General features: G+C 35.5%; 1 protein-coding gene across 4 annotated transcripts in view; it reads left to right on the top strand.

Annotated features, from left to right (window-relative positions):
• The first annotated feature begins 1237 nt into the window (after positions 1–1237).
• The window catches only part of PK1-R (Pyrokinin 1 receptor), a 159300-nt gene continuing 148039 nt past the window's right edge, over positions 1238–12498 (top strand). The window contains exon 1 of one of the 4 annotated variants that reach the window (XM_073960589.1): positions 1238–1423. The gene's annotated coding sequence lies outside the window, so the exon portion shown is untranslated. Of the gene's footprint in view, positions 1428–12498 lie in introns of all 4 variants that reach the window. The other 3 variants (XM_073960596.1, XM_073960590.1, XM_073960591.1) reach the window with 3 other exon arrangements.

Genomic DNA, 12498 nt, shown 5'->3' on the forward strand with positions numbered 1-12498 from the left:
GCCCAATATCCAAAAAACAAAATACTTAAAAAAATGTTGGTCCTGTGGCAATTAAAAAGTGTATGTAACATGGATCCATGGCAACCCTATAAGCGAGAATAACAAAGAAAACCTTGTTAACCCTGTTTTCAATGCGTCAAAAATATTCGGTTTTTGTAACTTTTGTTAAATATTTCGCCAAAAAACAGGTCATTATCGAACTTTTTCTGCAATACTAGTATACATTTTATCATATTTCTTAGCAAATTATCAAAATTTAGGGCTAAGGAAAAACGCTATCCTAGAAAAGAGAAAACTGTTTATATTTTATTATAAAAACGGCAGAAATAAAGGGAATTTTTGCTTATTTTTGAATATTTAGTCGAATATAGTTTAAATAATTTGCAAAAGTCACGAAAACACAGAAATAATCGATTTCGTGAAACACATAAGCCAGCCAAACCAAGGTCTGTGAGGGAAGGTAGAGGAATCTCCTGAAAAATTACAGCTAAAACGCCCTTAATTTTCTTGAAATTAGTCACCGAGCCCTAAATAACTTTCATAAGTCATTAACAAATAGATGTCTCCTAGAAGCTCCTTTGTACTTTTTGTGTTGGAGTACACAGAAAGGCCGGAAACTTGGTGGGTTAACAACGTTTTCTTTGTTATTCTCGCTTATAGGGTTGCCATGGATCCATGTTACGTACACTTTTTAATTGCCACAGGACCAACATTTTTTTAACTATTTGGTTTTTTGGATACTGGGCATGGGCTTCTAAAATACTGAGGAGTTATTATTGGTGAAATTGAAAACCGAATATTTTTGACACTCACTGTACCTTCTGACTGTCTTCTACGGATAGACGACCATTTGACCGATGACCTTTTCCGGGGAATAACATATACATATAACTTTGCAAAACCAATGTTTATAAGCAGACGCAAAGAGGAGGCTACTTGGATATTGTTCATTCAGCCATTTTCATATATTGTTGTTTTCTCGTAAAATCAACGATTTTAAAATATGTACTTATATTTAAATAAAATTGAATTTACATATTTCCATTAGTTTCAAAACACTGTGCCAAAAGTAAATCACTCTGTTTTGCTTATCGTTTATTTAGGTCTTGATGTGGTGGTGGCTACCTTGACTTGATGTGAAAAATTACTTCAAATCAAATGATGTTGACTTATCTGACACGCATATAAAACTTAGGGAAAATAACGTCAAGGTGGTGGAACTTGAATCGCTGTCGTTAGTTAGTCTTTCAACAATTTGAGAAGCTTTCAATCACAGTCACGTTAGCAGTTTTCACTTTAGTTCATTGTGGAAAATTGAAATGGGTCAAGTTTGCGATTATTGCAGTTTTGTAACGACGGGTTAATTTAATGTCAAAAAGAATTGTTTCATAAAAAGAAACGAAGAAGCAAGCGCGATCAAAGTGTATGTGTGTATTGTTAAAAATCGCCATTAATCATAAGAATTAACTTGTGATGAAATTAAGAGAATTTAGAATATCAAATGTGTGATTTAAAATGAAAGAGACACCCACAACCAGTAGAAAAAATAAAATAAAGTGTCTGTCATTGTGCGCGTGTGTGTCTGTTTGTCATAAAAAATAAATCATTATCATCATAATCCAAATTGCTTTTATGAATGTCTTTTGTATATTGTCAAAACTTAGGAAGCTGTATTATCTCATCTCAGTAATATTCGAATGCATGAAATAATGTTCGAGAGAAGCGTAAATGGGAATTGATTGAATCCATTTGTTGTTGATGCAGCCTTGTGTTTGTGTTCTTTCCTAAGTTACAAACAACAATTTAATAATGGAAATGGAATAAAAACACCCCAAATAGTTAAAGACTAGGTACACGAACATATGGGTCACTACGCACTAATTTACAAAAAAAGCGCAAGGGAAATTACAGAATATTTTTTTTTTTGAATTAATGGGTTGAAATATATCTGCAGCCAGTGAGTAAAGAAAAGAAACAAACTCAAATCGTTTACTCCTCATGTCTATAAAATATATTGATTTTTAATCAAAGAGTTTCTGATAATTTTGAGGTTTTTGTAGACATCTTCCGAAAACGTTATTTACAATTATAGCTCTGTTCCAGAACTAACAAGTTTTTACAATTTTTACCACTTTTACACATTTTGCGTTCCCGTACACAAAATTTATATGAAAATCGTTTACGACTTTTACAACTTTTACCATTTTATAAAGTACGGGAACAGGCCATATATTTCGTAAAAAGTTAACGCTACTATCACAGTTTTCATAAGAGGTAGACTTTTGCCAAATTGGGACCTTTATTTAAGAGCTGATCGAATGAATATCTTGACAGAAGCCCTCATCTTGCTTTGTGTCTTATACGGACAGAAGACCTTACCTTGAGGTCTGCTATAGACCAAAGGTAGGTCATCATCGTTTATACTAAATCATGGACCAATAACAAAACTTTTGTTTGAGAAGAGATGTTGAAAATTATAAAAGCTGAATGACAAAACTCTCAAAATACGTCAAATTAAAAGGTCAACAATTTTGAAATTCAAATATACAGCTAATTTGGTTGGAAAACGTGTGAAACTTTTCGAAATAACCTTTAAAATGTATCCAATCCCAATCAGTACTTAAGCCAAAATGTTTGAAATTTAGTTGGGTATCGGAAGGAGTGGACCGATATTATAGCCTCGTCAAAATAGACATGTGTATAAAAGGGGAAATAGCAGAAATTTTCCACAAGTTGAATTTTTATGGAGTGTTAGAGTTTGTCATTAGAAGCAATGTCCCAAAAGTTCCTATCGACCCATGTGAACGAAATAAGTTAATCGGGGTCAAAAGTCATTTTTTGGCACACCACCTGTATAAGTTTTGATACGTTCCAACAACTTCCCGAGCTCAGTCGATCACGGATGTGATCGGACATTTCCTCTGCACGTTCCCTCTGCGGCCACTGTAGAGCGCATATAATTCTAGTTGTAGTAGTAATAAATGAAGATCCTCTGGTATCATAAGGATACTCTGCGGTCACTAAAATCCTCTGCGATCCAAATGAACCTCTGCGTTCATTAAACACTTGTCGACCAACCTTTGGACAGTAAACTTGTACGAACTAACATAACATCAACGCGGTATACTAACCGACCTCTGTCGCCACCAGATTACAAAAGGTAATCATTGTTGTTGTTTAAGAAGATAATTGAATATCACCAATAAACTTCAAGCATATTATTATATTCAAACTGATACTGCTTTGTTTTAATTTCTTTGGTTCTTTTCTCACTCCTTTGCTCACTTCTTTGCTCATCATAAGGCATCCTAAGCTATCGTTTGTAGACACATATGGATTTCCCCTCCCTCATCGAAACACCCCTATACGTGAATATACATATACTAGCAAATACCCGCTACTTCGTATGCGGAAAGCGAATAAAATATAAATAAATAATATTTTATATGAAAAAAATATTTCAAAATGGAAATTTTATCTTAACCTTTCACAACAATAGCGTACATTCATACATATTTAAGAGGCCTTTGTTCCCCCTGACAACATAAAATGGTCGCATAGACGTGGTCCTTGAATTAACGTCCTAAAACGTTTAAAACAAAAAAACTTGTGGTTTGACTACTTGATTTCAGTACATTATTTAGAAACCGCCTTCGGTGAACATAAAATCAATGGAACAATATTAATTTTTCAAACCCAGGAGTTTATCTCAGCGACGTCCTTACATAATTTCAGATTTTGTACGCATTTAAAAACTCCTTACCTAAACAAAAACATTGACCCTTATACAAAAATTTGGAATTCAAATCCAATCCGTTTATACAATAGCAAAGTGGTACCAAATGTAATACTTTTCCTACACATAGGTTTATGTTTCAAAAAAGAACCTATTTATATCCCAACTATATCCCAATCGCAATTACTTATTCGAGCTTTATCTGTTCCCCTAAAACAAATTATTGAACTCTCAAACTCAATTGCACTTCGTAAACTTATGATTCGAATTTCCAAAAACCCTTTGAAACATCTTTCTTACTCTTCATTAGTAACCCTCATTCCAAACTTCAGGATTCCAGCTCAAATTCAATATGTCCTAAATTTAGTACTTTTCGTAAACTTATGGTTTGAATGTACAAAAACATATTTGTTGCCTCTTTCCAAATGTCAGGATTTCAGCTCTATCCGTTAACCCAAATCCAAATTGTACTAAATATAGTACTATTTAGTAATTTTCGACTTTGGTCCATCTTTGTTAATCTTCATCAGTGACCCTCATTCCAAATTTCAGGATTCCAGCTCTATTCGATGACCCAAATCCAAATTGTACTAAATTTAGTAACATTTAGTACTTTTCGACCTTTAGCCCATTTCTGTTACTTTTCATCACTGAGCGCATTCCAAATTTCAGGATTCCACCTCTATCCGATCACCCAAATCCAACTTGTACAAAATTTAGTACCATTTAGTACTTTCGACTTTTGGTATATCGTAGTTTCCCTCCATCAGCGGCCCTCATTTAAAATTCAGGACTCCAGCTCTATCCGTTCACCCAAATCCAAATTGTACTAAATTTAGTACCATTTAGTACTTTTCGACCTTTGGTCCATCCTTGTTACTAATCAGAAGTGACCCTTTTTACAAATTTAACGGTTCCAGCTATTCGTTCACCCAAATCCAAATTGTACTAAATTTAGTACCTTTCGTACACTTTTAGTTCGAATTTTCAAAAATCCTACTGTAATTCTTTGTTATTCTTCATCAATGAACCTAACTCCAAATTTCAGAATTCCAGCTCTATCCGTTCGCCCAAATCCACTTTTTCCTAAATTTAGTACCATTTAGTACACATAGTACGAGTTTCTAAACCTCCATATTTTAATATTTTACAGTTGAAGTGTAACCTGATCCCAAATTTCAGGTATCCTACTCTATCCTTTCACTCAAATCCAAATTGTTCTAAATTTAGTACCATTTAGTATTTTTCGTACCCGTAAGTACAATTATCCAAAACTTCCTCTATCCTACAATCCAACAGTAATCTTAATTCCAAATTTCTGCATTCCACCTGCCCCGTTCATCCAAATCCAAATTGTACCAAATTTAGTACCATTTCGTACTTTTCGTACACATAAGTACTAATATCTAAAACTTCCTCAATCCGACGTGTCCACGTGTTTCCGTTCACCCAAATCCAAATTGCACCAAATTTAGTACCATTTCGTACTTTTCCTACCCATAAGTACAAATATCCAAAACTTCCTCTACCTACAATCCAACAGTATTCCTAATTCTAAATTTCTGCATTCCACGTGTCTCCGTTCACCCAAATCTAAATTGTGCCAAACTTAGTACCATTTAGTACTTTTCGTACCCATAAGTACTAATATCTAAAACTTCATCTATACTACAATCCAACAGTGATCTTAATTCCAAATTTCAGTATTCCACCTGTCTCTGTCCACCCAAATCCAAATTGTACCCGGCTTAGTACCATTTAGTACTTTTCGTACTCATAAGTACGATTTTCCGAAACTACCTTAATCCTACAATCTAAGAGTAATCTTAATTCCGAATTTCAGGTTTCCAGCTATATCTGTTAACCCAAATCCATGTTGTACTAAATTTAGTACCATTTAGTACTTTTCGTACACATAAGTACGAATTTCCAAAACCATTTGCTTATATAAACACCACCACCCAACCTTGATTCCCATACCAAATTTCAAGATTCTAGCTGTATCCATTGAAAATATACAATTGGTACTAAATTTAGTAAATTTTAGTACCATTCGTACACTTGTAGTTCCAATTTCCAAAAGCCCTTTGGTACACCTTTCTAGGTCTCCATCAGTTACCCTCATTCCAAATTTCAGAATTCTAGCTCTTACCGTTTGCCTGATACAAAGGGTACCATATTTAGTACCATTTAATACTTTTCGTACACATAAGTACGATTTTCCAAAACGACCCACACTTCGTTTTCAACAGTAGTCTGAATTCCAAATTTCAGGTTTCCATCTCTATCCGTTCACCCAAATACAAATTGTACTAAATTTAGTACCATTTAGTACTTTTCGTACGAGTGCGTATTCCCCAAACCATTTCCGTTTTTAAACAACACTTTCCAACCTTGTTTTCCATACCAAATTTCAAGATTCTAGCTATACCCGATCAAAATATACAATTGGTACTAAATTTGGTAACTTTTAGTACACTTAGACGTCGAATTTCCAAAAATCCTTTGGTACATCTTTCGAACTTTCCATCAGTGACCCTAATGCAAAATTTCAGAATTCTAGCTCTTCCCGTTTGCCTAATACAAAGGGCACCATATTTAGTACCTTTTAGTACTTTTCGTACACTTCTAGGTCGAATTTCGAAAAACCCAGCCTTATCTCACCCCTACACACCAACAGCAACCTACACCCAAAATTTCAACTTTCTAGCTTCAGCGGTTTCGTCTGGGCGCTGATGAATCAGTCAGTGAATACCTCACCTCACTGCTCTTTTATATATATAGATGATGTGTCTTTTAGAACATTTATAATTCAAGAATGGATCGTTCTAGAAAAAATTATAAAGATCATCTACAACATTTACTTCAATCACTTCCGAAAACCTAAAAAAACCTTAAAATTTGACCTGCACCTATGGCATCGATGGGGATTTTAGGATATTGCTTCTAATGGCAAACCCTAGCTCTCCACCGAAATTCAGATTTTTATAACCTCAGTCTTTAAGCTATCGAGGGCTATGCACTTTGTTACTATCAAAAATGTGCCTCATAGAAATAGTGGTTTTTGACCCCATGTATGTTAGGGTGAAATCCGTTTCACACAATTTGGAGTCGATTTAGCAATGTCCGTCCGTTTGTTTGTCTGGCTGGGGCGCACGATAACTCTCGAACGGATTTACCGATTTGTTCCAAAAATTTGACCTTCGCAATATTTTTTTCCAATCTTAGTTTATGTTAGAAGCTGGACCATATTGTTCCACTACTTCCGTTACCTTTGAAACCGGTCCATATCAAAATTATTGATGAAGTGGAGTTTGAGTTCTGTTCCAAGATCTTTTGGAAATTTATATGTATCTATGCAAATCCTTGGGGTCTTATTTACAGCAATATTATGTTTTTCTTCGGATAGTCCTGACATAGTGGTCCAAAAGGTCTAAGTTATTCGGTGTCCAACTGCAATGACTAGTGGGCGCAATATCTATCCGAAAGAAATGACTCCCAACATAAGATTCACTTCCAAAATGGACTATGTCGATACATTCCTTCAGGTAACTTCTTCGCAGCAGATTTGAGCTTTAACCAAATATAATTTTGTCAGTGTGGTTTGACGTGGGACCGTGCGTTGCGTTGTTTACAGTGACTGAAAAATATTTTTGACAAAAAAAATGTAATTAACTTGTGAGCCATTTTTCACAAATTTTACTACGACTACAAGGATGTGCTACAGGTGACATTGATATATGTATGTTAGCCATATTGACGTAAAAGATGCACTCTATAGGTCTCCAGGTTCAATACACATTGCTCGGTGGATGGCAAACGCTGTATACTGTCTGAAAATGCAGCTCTTCCGTGACAAGTTTATTCTGACTTCACAAGACGAAGAGGCCGTAGGAGCACTTTTTGTTTTCATCGTTCGAGTCTACTGCAGCGTCAGGCGAGAGAGCGCCCACGTGCGCTCATTTAACGCTGCTCTCCCCACACACACAATTCAACCCATTGAAAAAGCATGCACTCACACAATGACACCCCGTAAACTATGCAATAGAAGAGTATGGTGCCTGACGATGGTTTACTGCAATGCCCGTTTTAACGGCCTCATAGCGTGTTTAGCACCATAACAAGACCTAGACCTCATTGAAAATCGATTCAAATAGGAAAACATTCCCAAATAGTATCAGAAAAAGTAATTAACAAAATGATAAAACGTCTGCGGTATCTTAGTCCTGCACCTCCTGCTCTGGCACTGTTACAAAAAAAAATCTTAACAAATCAAGGATAAGAAAATGGGAGCTTAAAGTTGTGAACGACAGGGAAGAGCGAGCAGTCAAGCTCATCACAAATTACTACCAATTACATACAAAGGACGAGCATCAAGAACAATACGTTCTGCAAGTGATCAGAAGGTGCCGTCAGCTGATTCCAGATACATAGATCCAAAAGAACATTACACTGTACAACAAAATCGAACTTTTTTTAAAATTACAAGAAACCCCGCACAGATTATGAAAGAGGACCGAAAAAAGAAGACACGTGTATCGGCGTTTTGAAAGTTTACGTCGGGAAGTAACCTAAATAGGCGTGGTAAGTTCCGCCCATTTCTACAGGTTTTGAAATATTCCTTGGAATCCTTGCATTTTAGGTATAAAGTGTCTTTGGCAATATTACCGACAACAATGCGGGGTATCTTTTTATGAAAAAAATTAACCCTGATTCGAGTCACTAAAGGGGTCTTTTTGGTCTTTTTTTTTCAAAAACGTTTAAAAACTCCTTTAAAATGTAATCGTATCAGATCAAAATATTCTACAAAATTATTTGTCATAAAATTTTACTATAGGTCCCCGAAAACACCAAAACTCTAAATCGTACTTAAACGCCAGGAATCTGCCAAAAGTAAAATCACGTTTTAGGGTTAATGTTGTACTTTATCTGAGTTTATTAAGTTTTGTCCCACAAAACTTCATTCTAGATAGAAGACGTCAAAGACAAATATAATCTCCATCAAATTTCAATATAAGTCGCTGAATAAATGAAATATGTATTTTCAATATATATCAAGATAATATATACATCAAGTTTGCCAACAAAACACCCACATATTTATACCCTACACCACTGTGTGGGGAGGGTATTATAAGTTGGTTTTGGCCAAAAAGTTTGTAACGCATCGAAATAATGGTCCTAGACCCATACTTATATATATCAAAATGAATGCCTCGACGAGCTGAGTCGATCTGGCTATGTGTGTCCGTCCGTCAGTCCGTCCGTCCGTCCGTCTGTCCGTCTGTCCGTCTGTCCATCTAAACCTTGTAATCACGCTACAGGCCGCAATTTTGATCGGATCGTCACGAAATTTTGGATGTTGATGGGGGTCCCGGAGGGGAAGAAGCCTATTGATTTTGGTGATGGTCGGATAATATTTAGGGGTCGGAAAGGGCAAAAAACTTAGGTGGATAAAAAGACAACGTTTTTTTCCAAAGCCAATATCTCAGCTTCTATATGGGGTATACCAAAAGCAAAACCTGACAATGAAAGCAGAAAATATCATCTTTCTAACGATGTAAAGTAGGTGCTCGTAGGTGATTAAACAACGAAGATATCGCAATAGTAGCAAATAAAACCCCAATTTTCATTTTTGCGATTTTAATTATATTGACAAATATCACAGCTTTGGTTGAAAATTTTCCAAACGCAAAACCTGACTATGAAAGTAGAAGATCCCGTCTTTACAATGATGCAAACTAGGTCGGCGTAGGTAACCATATAACGGAGATATCGCAATAGTCGGTAATACATCCCATTTTTCTATTTTTTTGGAAATCACGCTACAGGTCGCAATATTGATAGGATCGTCACGAAAATTTGAGGGTTAATGGGGGTCTCACAGATGAAGAAGCATATTGATTTTGGTGATGGTCGGATAATATTTAGGGGTCGGAATGGGCAAACACTTATTTGGAGAAAAGTCAACATTTTATTTCAAAGCCAATGTCTCTGTTTCTTTAAGAGGTATATCAAAAGCAAAATCTGGCAAGGCAAGTAGAAAATATCACCTTTACAACGATGTAAATTAAGTTGTCATAGGTAGTCAAATAGCAGAGATATGGCAATAGTCGATAATGCATCCCATTTCCGATTTTTTTGTAATCACGCCACAGGTCGCAATTTTGATCGGATCGTCACGAAAGTTTAGGGGTTAATGTGGGTCCCACAGAGGAAGAAGCCTAGTGATTTTAATGATGGTCGGATAATATTCAAGGGTCGGAATGGGCAAAAACTTATTTGGAGAAAAGGTCTACGTTTTATTTATTTCAAAGCCAATATCTCTGTTTCTTTAGGAGGTATATCAAAAGCAAAACCTGGCAAGGAAAGTAGAAAACATCACCTTTACAACGATGTAAAGCAGGTTGTCGTAGCTGCTCAAACAACAGAGATATGGCAATAGTCGGTAATGCATCCCATTTTCCGATTTGTTTGTAATCACGCTACAGGTCGCAATTTTAATCGGATCGTCACGAATTTTTTGGGAGTTGATGCGGGTCCCACATAGGAAGAAGCCTATTGAAGGTGGTCAAACAAGGGAGATACCACAATAGTCGGTAATGCATCCAATTCTTCCATTTTTTTTTCAATCAAGCTACAGGTCGTAATTTTGATCGGATGGTCATGAAATTTTGGTTGCTTAAGGGGGTCCCAGAGACAGAGAGGCATATTATTTTTGGTGGTAGTCGGTTTATATTCCCTAAAAGAAATGTTTACCAGTGAAAAGCTTATGCACAGGGGTAGTGGTGTAGGGTATCACATGGTCGGCCCCGCCCCGACTATAGCCTTTGCTCACTTGTTTTTGAATAAATTTGTTTTGTTCTTTTTTCGAGTTGATGCATGAAAGTAACATGAAATTTAGTTCTTGACGAAAGGTGTTAAAAGAAAAAATATTCTACTCAAAATTTCATTGTAAGTTCTAAAACAAACTAGATATCTGAGTAAAGTACTTTGTTAAGAAAATGACGTTAAAAAATTAGATATTATAGGTAGAAATTATTTGTTACACTTTTAGACTCTTAATTAAAATTTATTCCATACTGAGCCAAAATCTCCTAAAATACCTCACTTTTTGGGGTTTGTGTCAAAAGAAGAAATGTTCCAAATCAAATTTCATTATGAGTCTCTGAACAAAAGAAATTTGTAGGTATAATATTAAACATCTCCAGAAGCATTCGCTTTTTATATATGATTTAGGACCATGTTCTACCATTTTTTTCACATTTTCGTTATCTGCGGTCACAAAATATATTTTATTGATGTTTTTCGTAATAAATTGTTTCAGAAGATTATGTGTGCTCGATCCAAACTGTTTTTGGAGTATCTATGGTGAATATATATAGGGAAAATATTGATAACCCAGATCGGACTATAAAATTACGTATTTTAGTACTATAAACTAAAATAATGTCATCAGGATAAGTCATAGGTTCCTGATATTGTATGTGAAAATGCGGGGATAGTCTACGACTATTGTCCAGTGAATATATATCTGACATGCGAGTCCTAACATCCATGATTTTGGCATGGTCCTAAATACTATAATAACGGCAGCTACTCTTGATCTGATAAAATTGACTGAATTCTATCTAGAATGAAGTTTTGTGGGACAAAACTTAATAAACTCAGATAAAGTACAACATTAACCCTAAAACGTGATTTTACTTTTGGCAGATTCCTGGCGTTTAGGTTTTCGGGGACCTATAGTAAAATTTTATGACAAATAATTTTGTAGAATATTTTGATCTGATACGATAACATTTTAAAGGAGTTTTTAAACGTTTTTGAAAAAAGAGACCAAAAAGACCCCTTTAGTGACTCCAATGAGGGTTAAATTTTTCCATAAAAAGATACCCCGCATTGTTGTCAGTAATATTGCCAAAGACACTTTATATCTAAAATGCAAGGATTCCAAGGAATCGGATGTCGAATATTTCAACACCTGTAGAAATGGGCGGAACTTACCACGCCTATTTAGGTTACTTCCGGACGTAAACTTTCAAAACGCCGATACACGTGTCTTCTTTTTATCGGTGCTCTTTCATAATCTGGTCGAATTCTCTTGTAATTATTTTTTGTGTTGTACAGTGTTATGTAAGTCCTTTGAATACATTTCAATAAAAATGAAAATACATTTATTTAATTTCATGTTTTATACAGGCAAAGCATCTTTAGCCGTTCCATATATGTATATGGGTCGCCAAATAGCCAAAATATCGAGATTACTATCTTTCAACTGTCGACTTCGATTTTATTCCCTTTGAGATAAAACCAGCATAATGTGGGTCCTCGAAGACGAGCCAAAATCCAACGAAAGTTGGTTGTGGAAGAAGCACTTCGAAATAAATTTCGCCTGTTTTTTTAGTAAAAGCTGGTCATGTGACGACTTTTCCGCTTTAGCAACGTGGCGGTCAATTCTATGTGTAGTTCACCACAATTTGTTTGCCCTTCTTTGGAGAAATTCTAAAAATAAACAAGTGAAGACGAATAATTGTGCAACATGACAATGGAAGCTATCACATAACCATCAAATCAAACCATCAAACCAGGGGTTTTTTGACCAGCCAAACCGTGAAATTGATGGGTCGTCATCTGTCGACCATATTCCTTTTCTCTGTGAAGCATAAGTATTTGTGAGCAAAAATCGTATGCGCTAATCTGTATGAAGGATTCAGCGATGGCTATGTCATAATGTGGAATACGAGCATATGGAATAAATT

This window comes from Musca autumnalis, unplaced genomic scaffold (genome assembly GCF_047663935.1).
Source record: "Musca autumnalis isolate F117 unplaced genomic scaffold, ASM4766393v1 scaffold_1, whole genome shotgun sequence".
NCBI lineage: Eukaryota > Metazoa > Arthropoda > Insecta > Diptera > Muscidae > Musca > Musca autumnalis.